The sequence below is a fragment of the Hippopotamus amphibius genome, chromosome X (assembly GCF_030028045.1).
Source record: "Hippopotamus amphibius kiboko isolate mHipAmp2 chromosome X, mHipAmp2.hap2, whole genome shotgun sequence".
Taxonomy (NCBI): domain Eukaryota; kingdom Metazoa; phylum Chordata; class Mammalia; order Artiodactyla; family Hippopotamidae; genus Hippopotamus; species Hippopotamus amphibius.
Window position 1 is genome coordinate 54,028,473 of NC_080203.1, and position 17,865 is coordinate 54,046,337.

Genomic DNA, 17,865 nt, shown 5'->3' on the forward strand with positions numbered 1-17,865 from the left:
CATATTTTTCAACTATAATGATTTTGCTTTTTTTTTTTACTTACACATGCTGTGTTGCATTGTAGTATATCATGAACATCTGTTGAATTTGCCTGCTCAGCATTCCTTCTTCCTTCTTTTAGTAATAGCACCTGATTCTTCTCTGAAGAAGAACCATCCTGTTAACTATTAGAATTCATATTGATCGGGTGGGTCGACACCATTCATTTCAGAATTTCTAGCCTCATTCAAACCCAAATGAATAGGCCTTGGATATGGCTAAGGCCTGAGAAAATATGCTAGCACCACCCCTTGGGCACAGCGATTGGTTCGGTGACAGGCACATGAATCAATCTGAGCCAATAGAAGCCCTCACTGGGACTTTTGCTGGAATTATTGGGAAAGAGGAATTTTCTTTTACTGGAAATTCAGTCAGTATATATACCCTATAGGTGTTAATATTGTTGCTTATAATCATAGGGAGGGCCTCGTTGAGAATAAAGCTAGTATATGAAGAAAATCTAAAAGGGCAGATTTCTGCTGACATTGGTTGAAACCCCAAGTCCTAACATGACTAATATCAGTAAGCCCCTTGAACTTCCCAGTTACGAGCCAATGAATTCCCCTTTCTGTTTATTCTAGTTTGAGCCGTCACATACCTCCAAAAATACCTTGACAAATACACAGCATTCTCCTTCTTTAGTAGAGTTCTGTTCCTTCTCTAGTCTAAATAAGTTACTTTTGGTAAAATTTTTATTTCCCTATTTTATGAGAAACAAACCATGTGATGCAATTATCCTTCTCATAGTCACAAAATCATGTTATCTCAGAAGGGTTCCTGAAAGAGATAATTTAGTTCTTTTAGCTGCCTCAAGGCAGCATCATGCTCTCACAATCCCAGGAAGACAGTGCTTAATCCTTGACATCAGGATCCCCAGAGAAGAAGAAATTGCAACTTTTCTTTAAGCTATCTTCAGTTGGTCAGGTTTCCAGTCTATGTCCTTTGGAGCTGAATGCAGGCAGACTAAGCATGGCAGTTTGAAATTTATAGCCTTATTCAAACCCAAACTAATAAGCCTGGAACTTGACAATGCAAAAACATCTATCCCCAGTGACAAGATGAATTTGCTTCATGAATTCCCATATAATATCCCTACACATAAAATGGCAAAATCCTGTCTTGAATAATCTGATTCACTTTGCAGAAGCAAGGAAACTATAAGACACATACCATAAAAGCATAATTTAGAGGATTACCCTAACAGTGTAAAGCAAAGGAAAATCACAACTGGTTTTCCCAGATGCAGTGCAAATAACAGTTCTCCAAATGCTTCAAAGTTTCCTTTTTATCCACAGAACAAAGGATAACAGGGAGTAAATGGCACATGCACGTCAAGATTCAGATTTCACCAATATGACCCATGCTTATTTCCTTTAGTCGAAGCCAAGGATTCTCAAAAATATTCTCCCTTGGGGATGAATGCTAGATTGGCTTAAGTGATAACTTGGGAGTACTTCCATGTACAAAATGTATTTACTGCTCCTTGCACTGTTTCATTCATTTGAAACTGCTTTGAACCAGTCTGGACTTTTATTATACTTAGAACTTTATGTAATTGTCATGTCTATAATTTCTCTTTATTCACTCCATCTATATTTCTTTGTCCTTTCCCCAATCTACTGTTGTTCTTATCCCACTCTCTTTGTCTAAACCTTTTCAGTCACTTTACACTCAATAAGGGAATCATCCAAATATATAATAATCATCTCAACTATTGTAATTCTACTGCTTATGTTAAGTATCACCCATACATGATATCATTTTAAATCAGTTTTTAACCACACATCTTAATTTCCTAGGGTGAATGAAAGGTTTCCCCTCACTTCTACATACACACAACTATTCTCATCCTCATTCTCATTTATTCTCTCTCTCTCTCTCTCTGTGTCTCTCTCTTTCTGCCCTCCACCCTTCCTGCCTCCCACCATCACTTTCTATCTCTCCAAGAAGTTCTCTTCTAAGTTGTGCTGGTAAAGATTAGTTTCAAGAGATACTACTAGAAAATCTGACAAATAATGTCTTAAATATGTAAGAGTTTATTTTTCTCACATAAAAAGCTATCCACAAGTAAACAGTGCAAGGTTGGTTATGTGGCCCCACTATGCCAAGTTCCTTCCCTTTCTCTACGTTGTTAACTATGGGCAGAGTGGGAAGGGAAAAATACTCATGGTAGCTGAGTTTCTCTCTCTCTCTCAGGAAAACAATAGCTGTCTTGGGAGGCTCATGGGGTAAAATTCTACTTATATCTCGCTAGCCAGAACAAAGTTCCATGGCATCCCTAGTGGTAAGGGGGTCTGGTAAATGTAGCTCTCCTTCATGAAAATGAAAAATGCAATAAGCCACTTCCCCCCAAAATTAGAGCTCTATTTGTAAGGAAGAAAGGGAGAACTGATTAGGTAGGCAATTAGTAACACTGCTTATGAAGGTCAAAGAAAAAAAATAGCTTAAACCTCCCAAACACACAATAGGTTCAGCAAAGAATGGAATATAATTTTTACTGGGAAAAGAACTTGTAAACAGACTGGACAAGGGAAGTTTTCCTCTCTTGGTTCTCTCTTCTCTCTCTCTCTCTTTTTTAATCAATTTGTTTCTCTTCTCTCTTCACCCCCATATGGCTCATGTAACTGATTAGGAGATGAGATGGCCCTGCCCTTGATTAAATTAGCAGACCAAAGTGGAAACCAGTGAAAGAAATCACGAAATGAGTAGCTTTTCCCAGATATTAGGGAAGAAAGGCATGTCTCATTTGGTTTTTTAATCATAACTCTAGAAAATCAAGTGAGACTCAAGGAAAGACCATGGAAAAAGGGAGACACACCTCACATTAGGTCGTGTGCCTAATATAGATGAGAAAACACAAGACTGAGATTAGTAGCCATAACCATTGGCCTATGCTACTCTTGGTGTATAATACTCTGAACAACTAAGTAGATTAAATGGCAACCATAGGTGTAACCATTTTGAATTTGAGGATTTGGATATCTCATAAGCCACTTTTAACATAACAGTGGGAAATATAAGAGAAGAGAGACCAGCTACTTCTCAGTATAGTTTTCTAATTATTATGTTGCTTCTTTCAAGTTATGGCCAATTTGTAAATAATATGAGCATTTAAAAAACATTCTCTAATTTGGCTATGACTGAGCATTAGCAGCACGGAAGAGGAGGACCTCATACTGGACTTCAAAATTGAATAGGACCATGGTATAAAGAAAAGAGGGCATTCCAAGTGTAGGAAACAACTTTATACAGGGTCTGTACTTACAGAGACCTTGGATTTTCTGATTTAAAAATATTTCATATCCTATTTCATCCACAAAAATTTCACAAATGTTATAATATTAAATTAGCCTGACATTCTCTTACATCCACATTCAGGGGACTCTAAGCTTCAATCAAAAAGTGATGTGATAGAAAAGAAAGAAAATAGAAATATCAGACACCAATCCAGAATCCAAAGCATCATTACTCACCAGCAGCTGGCAGCATTCATAGCTCCAGTGCTACCTGAGGCGGTCCACAAATCTGTAGGCACTACGTGAAATCAAGAGGTTACATCCCTGCCATTTTCTGTTCCCATTAAAGTGACTGAAGACAAATTCTTTCTTGCTAACTAGTGCTCTCTGCTTATCACAATTTATGATCCATCATTAATTGAATATTTTTATAGTTGACCTTTCAAATATTTTGCATTTAGAATGACTGGCCATTTCACCTGCTCCCCATAGGTTACTTAGAATAGGCACTCAGAAAAAACTGGAATGGATGCGTTATATCAGAACATTGAAAAGGTCAATGTTTTAGTTGTTAATATTTTCTACACATATAATTCTCACATATTTGTAATGCGTGATAGAACATTTAGAGTGACTAATGCTAAATACCTAATAATAATGATTATGACCACTGTGTTAAAATATGAACAATTCATTTCTCTAATAATGAAGCACAAAGAACATATCAAAGGCACAATGCAAAACAATGGTAGGGGTGCTCTTTAATGGTATCTTAATGGCCTCCTGCATTATATACCTGTGGCAGAAAAGTAAGATTATATGGCAGATTTATAGAATACTAAGATTTGAGGAAGCACTTTTGATTTTTATCAAATCGCTCCAAATTCTCTAAAGTAAAATGATGACATGGCAGACTTCAGCACTTTGATAAACTTCATTGTAGAATAATCTATCAGGAAGGTTAATTCACTTACTTATTAAACAAACGTTTGAGTGTCTATTATGAGTAGAACATTGTGCTTGCTAATTTGGGATGTTGTTGTGAGGTGGTGTTGATATCCCAGGAGTGTGGAGGGGATAAGGGTTAAGTGGCAGATGGCTATAAGCAGAGGTTTATTAATGATATTACACAGAATATGCTGTGGCATGATTCAGATCCCAATGAGCATAAGTCCCCTCAGTCTTTCAGCCCAAAAGTGTTTAAAATACTCCTCTAGTTACCAAACCAAACCTGGGTCCACTAGCCCATGCACAGTAAAGCCAGTCTACTGACACTGGGATGTGGTAAAAGAAAGTGCAGTGTTTATTGTAAGGCACCATACAAGAGGTCCAGGACAGCTAGTGCTCAAAAAGCCTGAACTCCCCTATGGGTTTTAGGAAAGCATTTTTAAAGGCCAGGTGAGGGAGCGGGGGTCATAGGGTGTGTGATCAACCCATGCACAATTCTCTGATTGGTTGATGGTGAGGTACAAGGTGGTGTCAGAGGGGTTGACATTGTCAATCCTCAGGTTCCAGGAGGTCTGGGTCTAGGTGTTCATGATCATGAAGTAATTAACATCTTCCATTTGGGAGGTTTAGCATCTGTAAAACAACTCAGGAAATGTGCATCAGATACTGTTATCTAGGTATAACAGTAAGGAAGGGAGATAAAGCAGAGGATATGGGGAGGGGTTTGTCCCAGGAAGGCCCCATAGGGTCCTGCTCCATTACGCTCCTATCACCACAGTGTAAAAATATTGATGAAATACAGAACATAGACACAATGCAAAGTGCTCAAGTAGACAGAGCCACAACAGAACTGCCATTCCTAGGTGAATGAATAAAGTGAAAGCTAGTATCGGGCACAGCATACTTGATGGAAGCAGAGCCTCAGAAGTAATTGGATAAAGTAGAAATAATTGGGTAAAGATTTGACTAAAGAAAGATTTATGCAAATTCATAAATAAAAACTGAGATTAAAGACCTCAATATAAAGACATAATAATCCCAGTGTGACAAGAATGGCATTCAACTCAGTAAAAACCATCAGTTCCTTGAAAAAGAAGAACCTAGGCACAACCAAACTAGAAGGTATTGTATTCATCATATGGCTAAGGCATCTCAAAAAACACTTCATGTGGAAAACTATATAATAGGCATAGGAACAGCCAAACTCAATTTAACAACTCTTTCATCTTACAAAAAAAACCCCACGCAAATATTATTGATAGAGATAAAGAAGGACTATATAGTATTCATAAAAACAGCCAAACTCAACAAAACCATTATTTTCTTTTCAAAAAAAGTTTCATATTTTTGGTGCACATGGAGTCCTAGGCTGGGTTGACCCTGCTAATACAGACAAGGTTCTGGTTCCTTGGACTAGTAAAACAAGGTAAGAAGTATCTTTTGTAGATTCTGTCACCAATGGCTAATTTTTGTTTGCATATGCTAGATATTAGACTAGGTTCTATGCAAAAATTCTTTGTAATTTTTTGTGTCTACCTTTTGGCCCAGCAGTGTACTTCTAGGAATGTTCTGTAGAAAAGTCTACATATGTGCACAGTTATATACAGTAAGTCCCCTACATACAGACCTTCAAGTTGAGAACTTTCAAGGTTGCGAACACGCATTCACATGTCCAATCACGTAAATTAGTTCATGTGTCTGGCGTACATTGTCATGTGTGTGCGTCCTCTAGAAGTGGTTGTGCTTTTGTGTATTTTACTGTACAGTATTGTATAGAGTACAGTAATACAGTATCTTTATTTCAAGCCCAGGATGTCCGGAAGCAACCTAAAAGTGGTGGTGATGTAGCTGGTACTGCTAAGAAGCACCAATCAGGAACAATTTTATGACAATTTTGGAAGGACTATAACATCTACAAGGCCATAAAAAATATTGACTTTGCTAGGCATGAAGTTAAGGTTGGCATCATGAATGGGGTTTGGAAGAAACTTTGCCCACAGTTTGTTCACAATTTTCGTGGATTTGAGAAGGCGGATAAGGAATCCAAAGAGGTCTTCAGCAACTTAGTGATCTTCAGTGAGAAGCTGGAGCTAGATCTGCAAGAGGACGACTTCACTGAATTCCTTGCTGTGCAACACGAGGAGCTTACCTGATGGAATTGGAGGCACAGAGAAAGGATAAAGAGAGACAAAAGGAAGAAGAAGTAACTGAAGAACCGAAGAGATTCATGACAGGAAATGGCAAGGGGATTTTCTTTATTTGAGGAGGCACTGTTAGTTTTTGAGGCACAGGACTCAAACATAGAATCATACAAAGGTTGCAGCAGCCTTTCAGAATGCAATCCAGTGCTACCATGTCAGCTATGATGAGAAAAAAAAGGGCTACTACCCAGATATCACTGGATCATTCTTTTCAAGAGGGTAGATAGAATTGAATCCAGCAAGAAACCAGAACCTGTGCCATCTATGTCAGGTGTGAGTGAAATTGCAGATTGCCCTCCATCTCCCATTGCTGATGATCCTTCAGCTCTACCATCTCCCACCTCCTCTCCCTCCTCCAGTCAGTAACTCTTCTTGCCTGTTCACTCGATGCCAGCCCCTGTATGCCAGCTGTTGTACTGTACTACTGTACTTTTCAAGGTACTGTACTGTAAGATTAACAATGTTTATTTTTTGTGTGTTTGTTTTTTATGTATCATTTGTGCGAAAAGTGTTATAAACCTATTATAGTACAGTACTATATAGCCGATTGTGTTAGTTGGGTACCTAAGCTAACTTTGTTGGACTTAAGAACAAATTGGACTTACGAATGCACTCTCAGAACAGAACTTGCTCATATGTAGAGGACTTACTGTATACATACAAATTTGTGAGTTTTTTTTTCTAGCACTATTTATAATAGGGATAGAGTGGGAACAATCTGAATTCATATCAATAAGATATGGCTAAATATTTTATGGTCTATCTTTACTTTTAAATAATATACAGATTTAAAAAATAATTCAGTAGATCTATATGTACTAAAATAATAAGATAACCAAGGTAAATTACTAAGTGAAAGAGGAAAATTCCAAGTAGTAGAACAAATATTCTCTCTCTCCCTTTCCTTCTCTCTCTCTTTATCTCTCTCCCTCTCTCTCTCACACACACACACACACATACAAACACACATACACATACACAAATACACATACACACCTCAAATCTAATTATATGTGGGAGAGAGAAAGAGGGGAGAGAGAGATCTGGGTGGTAAGTGACAGATTATTTTTCATATTTTTTATTTCATGAATTTGTTGTTTGACTTATTTTAAAAGAATCATGTATTATTTCTGTAACTAAAATTATTTAACCGACAGAAGTTAGGTTGTAAATATCCAATTCCTTTTTAGGTGGTTTTTCATTGGTCTCGAAATGAGTGTATATCTGCATGGGTTTAGTTTTATATGTGTTTACATATATGTATGTTTTACACGTAGCCTAAGCTCAAAAAACCTATGAAAGTATGGATAAATACATCAAAGAAATACTCAGGGAAAGAACTAAGGAAAGAATAAACTTTTCAGAATTATTGTTCTCATTTAGTAAGTTAAAACAGAGTATCCATTATTTTATTTTCTGTAATAGTGTAATAACCTGTTTTACCTGAATCAGACAATAAAAAACAAAAAGAAAACAGCCCCTCTTTTTTGTTCAGGAGGTATTTTTGTGAATTTTCAATGAAGCACTTACAGTTATTGATGAAGATATGCTTATATACTTATTTTGCTTCTGAATCTAATAGAGTCTATTACTCCTTTAAGCAAAATAGCACATGAAAGTTATTTTTAATCATAGATATTTTATTCTCTTTAGGGGGAAAATATTTCTAACTGCTCCTACTGTCTCACATAGTTATAAATCTTTCGAACAAATGACTGGGATTTCTGGTTCTCTTCCAGGTTGTAGATATAGTAAACAGTGTAATATTAATGAGTCTAACTGAGATTAAGTTGAATCATTTGCCTAGTACATTTCATCATTCTTAGCTATTATCCAGTAGCATTCTTAGCTATTATCCATTCTCTGTGGTTCTATCAATGGGCACTAATTAAAACAAAATATTCTATGGGTAGGTAAGATTTAATTTTTTCTCCTAGTTTCTGTCTCAGAAACTTATCTAAACATATTTCCAAAATTCATGGCTTTAAAACATCATGATTTTTTTAGTAGTATATATGATTCTTTATTAATGCATTAAATACCAAGATTAAATGATTGGTCTAATAACTACCAACTTTTTTTTAAGCTCTTTGTTGTAATATTGCTTTACACTCTTGTACCAGCTTTTGAGGTACAACAAAGTGAATCAGCTGTATTTATACATATATCCCCTCCCTCCCATGACTCCCTCCCACCCTCCGTGTCCCAGCCCTCTAAGGCATCACCCATCATCCATCATCTAGTTGATCACCTTTTGCTATGCCGCAACTTCCCACTAGCTATCTATTTTACAGTTGGTAGTGTATGTATGTCTATGCTACCCTCTCACTTCATCCCAGCTTCCCCTTTGCCCCCCCCCCCAAGGCACCCTGTGGCCTCATGTCCGTTCTCTATATCTGCATCTTTATTCTTGCCCTGTCACTGGGTTCATAAGTACCATTTTTTTTTAGAATACATATATATGAGTTAGCATGCAGTATTTGTTTTACTCTTTCTGGCTTACTTCGCTCTGTATGACAGACTCTAGGTCTATTCACCTCATTACATGTAGCTCCATTTTGTTCCTTTTTATGGCTGAATAATATACCATTGTATATATGTGCCACATCTTCTTTATTGATTCATCTATTGATGGGCATTTAGGTTGCTTCCATGTCCTGGCTATTGTAAATAGTGCTGCAATGAACATTATGCTACATGTTTCTTTTGGGATTATGGTCTTCTCTGGGTATATGCCCAGGAGTGGGATTACTGGATCATATGGTAGTTCTATTTGTAGTTTTTTAAGAAACCTCCAAACTGTTTTCCATAGTGGCTGTACCAACTTACATTCCCACCAACAGTGCAGGACAGTTCCCTTTTCTCCACACCCTCTCCAACATTTATTGTTTCTAGATTTTTTGATGATGGCCATTCTGACTGGTGTGAGGTGATCCCTCATTGTGGCTTTGACTTGCATTTCTCTGATAATTAGTGATGTTGAGCATCTTTTCATCTGTTTGTTGGCCATCTGCATGTTTTCATTGGAGAAGTGTCTATTTAGGTCTACCACCCATTTGTGGATTGGGTTATTTGCTTTTCTGATATGAAGGTGCATGAGCTGCTTGTACATTTTGGAGATTAATCTTTTGTCCGTTGCTTCATTGGCAAGTATTTTCTCCCATTCTGAGGGTTGCCTTCTTGTCTTGTTTATGATTTCTTTCGCTGTGCAAAAGCTTTTAAGTTTCATGAGGTCCCACTTGTTTATTCTTGATTTTATTTCCGTGATTCTAGGAGGTGGGTCCAAAAGGATCTTGCTTTGATGGATGTCATAGAGTGTTCTGCCTATGTTTTCCTCTAGGAGTTTTATAGTGTCTGGCCTTACATGTAGGTCTTTAATCCTTTTGAGTTTATTTTTGTGTATGGTGTTAAAGAGTGTTCTGATTTCATTCTTTGACATGTAGCTGTTCAGTTTTCCCAGCACCACTTATTGGAGAGGCTGTCTGTTTTCCATTGTATATTCTTGCCTCCTTTATCAAAGATAAGGTGCCCATATGTGCATGGGTTTATCTCTGGGTTCACTATTCTGTTCCATTGATCTTCCTTTCTGTTTTTGTGCCAGTACCATACTCTCTTGATCACTGTGGCCTTGTAGTATAGTTTGAAGTGAGGAAGCCTAATTCCACCAACTCCTTCTTTCTTTCTCAAGATTGCTTTGGCTATTTGGGGTCTTTTGTGTTTCCATACGAATTGTAAGATTTCATGCTCTAGTTCTGTGAAAGATGCCATTGGTAATTTGATAGGGATTGCCTTTAATCTGTAAATTGCTTTGGGTAGTATAGGCATTTTCACAATGTTGATTCTTCCAATCCAGGAACATGGTATGTCTCTCCATCTGTTTATATCGTCTTTGATTTCTTTCATCAATGTCTTATAGTTTTCTGCATACAGGTCTTTTGGCTCCTTAGGCAGGTTTATTCCTAGGTATTTTATTCTTTTTGTTGCAATGGTAAATGAGAGAGTTTCCTGAATTTCTCTTTCTGTTCTTTCATTGTTAGTGTATAGGAATGCAAGAGATTTCTGTGCATTAATTTTGTATCCTGCTACTTTACTAAATTCATCGATTAGTGCTTGCAGTCTTCTGGTAGAATCTTTAGGGTTTTCTATGTATAATATCATGTCATCTGCAAAGAATGACAATTTTACTTCTTTTCCAATTTGGATTCCTTTTATTTCTTTTTCTTCTCAGATTGGTGTGGCTAAAACTTCCAAAACTATGTGGAATAATAATGGTGAGAGTGAGCACCCTTGTCTTGTTCCTCTTCTTAGAGGGAATTCTTTCATTTTTTCACCATTTAGAATGATATTGGCTTTTGGTTTTTCATATATGGCTTTTATTATGTTGAGGTAATTTCCCGCTATGCCCATTTTCTGGAGAGTTTTTATCATAAATGGATGTTGAATTTTGTCAAAAGCTTTTTCTGCATCTATTGAGATGATCATATGGTTTTTATCCTTCAACTTGTTGATATGATGTATCACATTGATTGATTTGCATATATTGAAGAATCCTTGCATCCCAGGGATAAACCCCACTTGATCATGATGTATGATCTTTTTAATGTGCTGTTCAATTCTGTTTGCTACTATTTTCTTGAGGATTTTTGCATCTATATTCATCAGTGTTATTGGCCTGTAATGTTTTTTCTTGTGACATCTTTGCCTGGTTTTGGTGTCAGGGTAATGGTGGCCTCATAGAATGAGTTTGGGAGTGTTCCTCATTCGGCTCTATTCTGGAAGTGTTTGAGAAGGATGGGTGTTACCTCTTCTCTAAATGTTTGATAGAATTCGCCTGTAAATCCATCTGGCCCTGGGCTTCTGTTTGTTGGGAGATTTTTCATCACAGTATCAATTTCCGTACTTGTGCTTGGTCTGTTCATAGTTTCTATTTCTTCCTCGTTCAGTCTTAGAACATTGTACTTTTCTAAGAATGTGTCCATTTCTTCCAGGTTATCCAATTTATTGGCATATTGTTGCTTGTAGTAATCTCTCATGATCTTTTGTATTTCTGCAATGTCAGTTGTTATTTCTCCTTTTTCATTTCTAATTCTGTTGATTTGTGACTTCTCCCTTTTTTTCTTGATGAGTCTGGGTAATGGTTTATCAATTTTATTTATATTCTCAAAGAGCTTTTAGTTTCATTAATCATTGCTATTGTTTCCTTCCCTTGTTTTTCATTTATTTCTGCTCTGATCTTTATGATTTCTTTCCTTCTGCTCACTTTGGGGTTTCTTTGTTCTTCTTTCTCTGATTGTTTTAGGTGTAAGGATATGTTATTTACTCCATATTTTTCTTGTTTCTTGAGGTAGGACAGGACTGCAATAAACTTCCCTCTTAGAACTGCTTTTGCTGCATCCCATAGGTTTTAGGTTGTTGTGTTTTCATTGTCATTTGTTTCTAGATATTTTTTGATCTCCTCTTTGATTTCTTTAGTGATTTCTTGGTTGTTTAATAGCTTATTGTTTAGTCTCCATGTGTTTGTATTTTTACAGTTTTTTACCTGTAATTGATATCTAGTTTCATGGCATTGTGGTCAGAGAAGATGCTTGATATGATTTCAATTTTCTTGAATTTACTGAGGCTTCATTTGTAACCCAAGATGTGATCTATCCTTGAAAATGTTCTGTGTGCACATGAGAAGAAAGTGTTTTCTGTAGTTTTTGGATGGAATGTCCTATAAATATCAATTAAGTTGAAATTGGCTAATGTGTCATTTAAAGCTTGTGTGTCATTATTTATTTTCTGTTTGGATGATCTAACCATTGATGTAAGTGGGGTGTTAAAGTCTCCTACTATTATAGTGTTACTGTCTATTTGCCTTTTATGGCTGTTAGTATTTGCCTTATCTATTGAGGTGCTCCTATGCTGGGTTCATGGATATTTATAATTGTTCTATGTTCTTCTTGGATTGATCCCTTGATCATTATGTAGTGTCCTTTCTTGTCTCTTGTAATAGTGTTTACTTTAAGGTCTAATTTGTCTGATATGAGTATTGTTACTCCAGCTTTCTTTTGACTTCCATTTGCATGGAATATCTTTTTCCATCCCTTTACTATCAGTCTATATGTGTCCCTTGGTCTGAAGTGGGTTTCTTGTAGACAGCATATAGAAGGGTCTTGTTTTTGTATCCATTCAACCAGTCTGTGTCTTTTGGTTGGAGCATTTAATCCATTTACATTTAAGGTGATTATTGACATGTATGTTCCTATTACCATTTTCTTAATTGTTTTGGGTTTGTTTCTGTGGGTCTTTTCCTTCTCTTGTGTTTCCTACTTAGAAAAGTTCCTTAAGCAATTGTTGTAAGGCTGGTTTGTTGGTGCTGAATTCTCTTAACTTTTGCTTGTCTGGAAAGCTTTTGATTTCTCCCTCAAATCTGAATGAGATTCTTGCTGGGTAGAGTATTCTTGGCTGTAGGTTTTCCTCTTTCAGGAATTTCAATATATCCTGCCATTCCCTTCTGGCCTGCAGAGTTTCTGAAGAAAGGTCAGCTGTTATCCTTATGGGTTTTCCCTTATATGTTATTTGTTGCTTTTCTCTTGCTGCTTTTAATATTTTTTCTTTGTGTTTAATTGTCATTAGTTTGATTAATATGTGCCTTGGTGTATTTCTCCTTGGGTTTTTTCTGTATGGGACTCTCTGTGCTTCTTGGACTTGATTACTTATATCCTTTCCCTTGTTGGGGAAATTTTCCACTATAACCTCTTCAAAAATTTTCTAAGACCTTTTCTTTCTATCTTCTTCTGGGATGGCTATGATTCAAATGTTGGTGCACTTAATGTGGTCACCAAGGTCTCTGAGACAGCCTTCCATTCTTTTTATTCTTTTTTCTCTTTCCTGATCTGTGGCAGTTATTTCCCCCATTCTATCTTCCAACTCACTTATTCATTATTCTGCCTCAGTTATTCTGCCATTTATACCATCTAGACTATTTTTAATTTTGGTTATTTTGTTGTGCATTACTGTTTTTTTGCTCTTAATTCTTCTGAGTCCTTATTAACTGTTTCTTGTATTTTCTCTGTTTTATTGCTGAGATTTTAGATCATCTTTACTATCATCACTCTGAATTCCTTTTCAGGAACTTTTTCAATTTTCTCCTCATTTATTCGGTCTTGTGGGGTTTTTTCCTGCTCGCTCCTTTGCCTGCATGGTGTTTCTTTGTTTTCTCATTTTGTCTAATTTATAGGATTTGCTGTCTCCTTTCCCTATGCTGCCTAGTAGCAATTCCCTTTGTTTCTGTTCTCTGCCCCCTGTGGTGGTGTTTGTCCAGTGTATTGAGTAGCCTTCCTGGTGGGGGGGTCTGGTGTCTGCTTTCCAGTGTGTGGCTCTCTGTCTTTTCTCTCTGATAGGCAGGGCTGTGTCAGGTGGTGCATTTTAGGCTATCTGTGAGGTTAATATGGCTTTAGGTAGTCTGTGTGCTGATGGGCAGGTTTGTGTTCCTGTCTTGTTTGTAGTTTGGTGTGAGGTGTCCAGCACTGGCAGTTGCAGACCGATGGATGAAGCTGGGTCTTAAACTCTGATACAGGGCTCCATGAGAGTTCTCTGCAGTTAATCTTCTCTGTCTAGCATCCTGGCTTCAGTGCTCCCTCCCCAGATCATCCTATTTGACTTCTGATTGAGCAGTCCAGACTTCAGAGGTTGCTTGTCCGGGCAATAAAGGTGTTTAAAGAACACTATTCAAGTCCCAGACTAATGGCAGAGTGTTGAGTCAAATAAATACTAAGTCAAGGAAACACATACATGTATAAGACACACAAATGCTGAATCCAATAGAACATAAGTCACTAGAAAGTCCTGACAGAAGAACCCCAGTATGCAATCAGACAATCAAAGTGAAAACCAACAGAAATTCAAAACCAAAACCAAAACAAAACAAACAAACAAACAAAATAAAAACCACCATACACACGTAAACACAAATCCAGGGAGATTTTGAAAGCTAGGATCAAATATAATAAAAAGCAAGTGTACCACCAGACAGACTGAAGATTCTCAGAATGAAACCAGACAATTATACTTAAAACTAAGGTAAAGACAAAACCTAATAATAACAGCCAAAGCAGTATGTCATCTGGAGAATAAAGCAAGGAAACAGAACAGATCAATAATATTGCTTATAAGTATATTAAGATAAAATAAACTAAAAAAGGATAGAGGACAGGGCAACAGAAGAGCGTTGTGTGACTGGAAATATGAAAACAAAAAGAAAAGAGAGAAAAAAATAGAAATGTATAAAATATAGAGAAGGAAAGAAGGTAGGAGAGCTACAGTCAGCACTACAAAAATCTTAGCTAGAAATAGAAATATATAAAAAGGCTAAAAATAAAAATAGAATGAAAAATAGAATAAAAAGTATGTTTTAAAATGTGTCGATCCCTTAGGACTAAGATCGTTATGTAATTAAAAAAATAAAAAGCTAGAACTGACCCCAGAATGGACCAGATCAATAGAATAAATAATAATATTTCTGTTGCCTTGTTTTCTCAGCTGCAAGTGTTCTACCCACCTTGGGCTTTTTGTATTACTCTGTGATCAGCAGAGCTTCCTTTATTGTTCGTCTGTAAGTGCCAGTGTGTGGGGGAGAGAGAGGGTACAGTATTGGCTCCTTCCCCTGGGAGTGAGTGAGCAGTGGCACCCTGCCTGGGTCACAGAGGCTCGGGCAGCACCTGTTGTAGAGGGACACTGGTGGCTCAGGCTGAGAGATCGACTCCAACCGTGGCTTCTCCCCCCTGCTATGACTCTGCTGGGGTGCCCTGCCTGGGTCATGGCGGCTCAGTTGGCCATGGCGGTGCCTACTGCAGAGGGATGCCAGTGGCTCATGTGTAAACAGAATGTCTCCAGAGCTGGGCCACTCTGCGAGCTTTTGGCTCTCGGCTGCCAGCACTCTAGGGCTGCCCTGCCTGGTGGCCTTTGTTATCCTTGAGTGCAATAGCCAGGCCCAGAGGGGTCCTTCCTTTATCCATTGCAGGCTCCGATAGAGACCTACACCCACGGCTCCTCCCCCCTGCTTGTGAGTCAATAGTATCGAGCCACTGACATGGCCACCCAGCTTTCCACAGTAGGCATTCTCCGCTGTGGATTTCCTCCCCCCATCCTCTCAGTCCGTCTCCCCACTGCCAACAATGTTTCTCACCCTGAACCAATTCTCCTGTTCCCACGTTCCAGCTCCCAGACCCCCTGTTCAGCTGTGAATTGACGTCTCAGTCCAGACATGCTGAGCTGTGGTGCAGAACCTCTGTGTATTTTTCACTCTTTCCCATCTGCCACAGCTCAGCCGCTTCACCCTCTCTGAACAGTCCCATGTGCCTCCCTTCTGACCCAGGGAAATTCCCCATTGGAGAAGGGGTTTCCCCGTCAGATAAGGGATGTTTCTCTGAATTCAGCAATCTCCCCTCTATTTCAGATTCCCCCCTGCCTCAAGGTGTGGGACCTGTCCCTTTCCTTTCTTCTCCTCCTTTTTCTCCTTTTTTTTTTCTCCCTCTGTCCTACCCAGTTATGTCGGGATCTTTGCAGTCCTTTCTGGTGTCTGAGGTCATCTGCTGGTGTTCAGCTGGTTCTCTGTGGGAATTATTGCCTCTTTGATGTATTCCTGATGCATCTGTGGAGAGGGATGCATTCCACATCCTTCTACTTTGCCGCCATCTTTCCGCTGTTTCTAAAACACCATGACTTTAATCCCCTTTTATTCAAAGATTTCTAATCACCTGTTTTGATATTTTCATTTTTCCCTCTTGTACTACAAAATCGCTACCATTTTGGGCTCTCCCTGCTATTCAGCTTTTCTTCTTTTATGTATCTCACTTCTACTTATCTGTAGAAACCAATATGTATAAAAATAAATGCATATTTAAACCTATAGGTGAACAATAAAAGTGAAGAAAATGCTGTTTTATGGGATAAAATTATTTAACTTAGAGTATAGAAACAGTCATTGTCACTCAAGTATACAGAGCATCACTATTTTTTTTCTATTTCTTTTCTTCAAGGTTAAAATAGGAATAGAAATAAAGTATTACAGTCCAATTCTGAACAAAATTTGGCCTACTAATTGGTTTACCTGCATGTGAATATTTTATCATCACCTTTTCTTAGTACAATCACAGTGAAAACTTAGGGAGAGTTTACAGCTGTGAATTGCTAAAATATACTCTAAGCTATTATGTGAAAGATCCATATAACAGTACAGTAGGAGGAACAGTATGTCTGCTCTAAAAGCCATTTGCCATCAGACAGTTTCATTTTACTCAGTGCCTCTAAAACAGGGATAATGATGTAGAAGATCATGAATTTTTCTAGTTACATTTACACATTTATTGGAGGTAGTTCAGATTTTCTGATTTGTATATGATTTCCATAGTATTTTTATTCCTGAGAGAGATGTTGATAGGAAAAACTTTTACTTGAGCAATTTACTTGTTGAGAGGAAGCTTTCAGAAAAGGCAAGGGACTAGAAAGCCAAAAGCATGTCTTTAATTATAAATCACAGCAGTCAAAAGAGGTGAGCTGGGGGAGGAGTGGCAAAAGTGGGGGAGGGGCACCTTGTTTGTGCTTCAAATACTGAACACCAAGAGGGAATTATGAGGTCATCAGAAATGCCCCTTGCTGCTGGCTCTCTGACCTCTCATTTTCTCTGGAGCATGTTCAGTATCCTCATAATGCACAAAACAAATAGTCTTATCTTGTTCATGGTAAAAAAAAAAAAAAAAAACAAGCAAGCAGGGTATAAGAAGAGAAGAAAATGAGCACAAAGACCAATTTGTGAAGAGAGCAATCATGCCTTTCACTTAATATGCCAAGTAGAAAAGGACTGTTGATTTCCTTTGTTTTATTCTTACTTCATCAGCAACAATAGATGAATTTTTTTAAAGTATGAATTGTTAGTTTTTGGACATATGTTCACAGATGATGTATATGTATTTTAGAGCAGTTAATTTTTTTAAAAAAAATAACACATTCTGATTTCTTCCATTGTTTATTTGCCAGAACTTTTCCTTGCTTTAAAATGCATGCCAGGACCATCCACATTGTGAAAATGTAGAAATTCCCTACACACATACAACTGTGCTTCTGTTAGTTTTATTTTTTTAAGTAATTTAAACATGTAAGTGATTGGAAAGGAGAGGCCAGGTAGTGCCCTGGATGACCCCTAAAATTCTATTCAATTCTATTGAAGCTTCATTTTGCCTTTATCATTAGAAGGCAGGTTACAGATTTCTCAGATAGCCAACAGATGGCAGTAAAGACTTGCAGACTAGCACAGAAATTTTATTTGCACAAGTAATTATCCCCAAGCAACAATTAAATGTCTAAAGACAGAGCTGTCATTTTCAAGCCTAGCAACGATAGAAAATCTTTAAAGTATTTTTTCAGGCAAAAATTAATAACAAAAAAGTCTCTTTGCTTG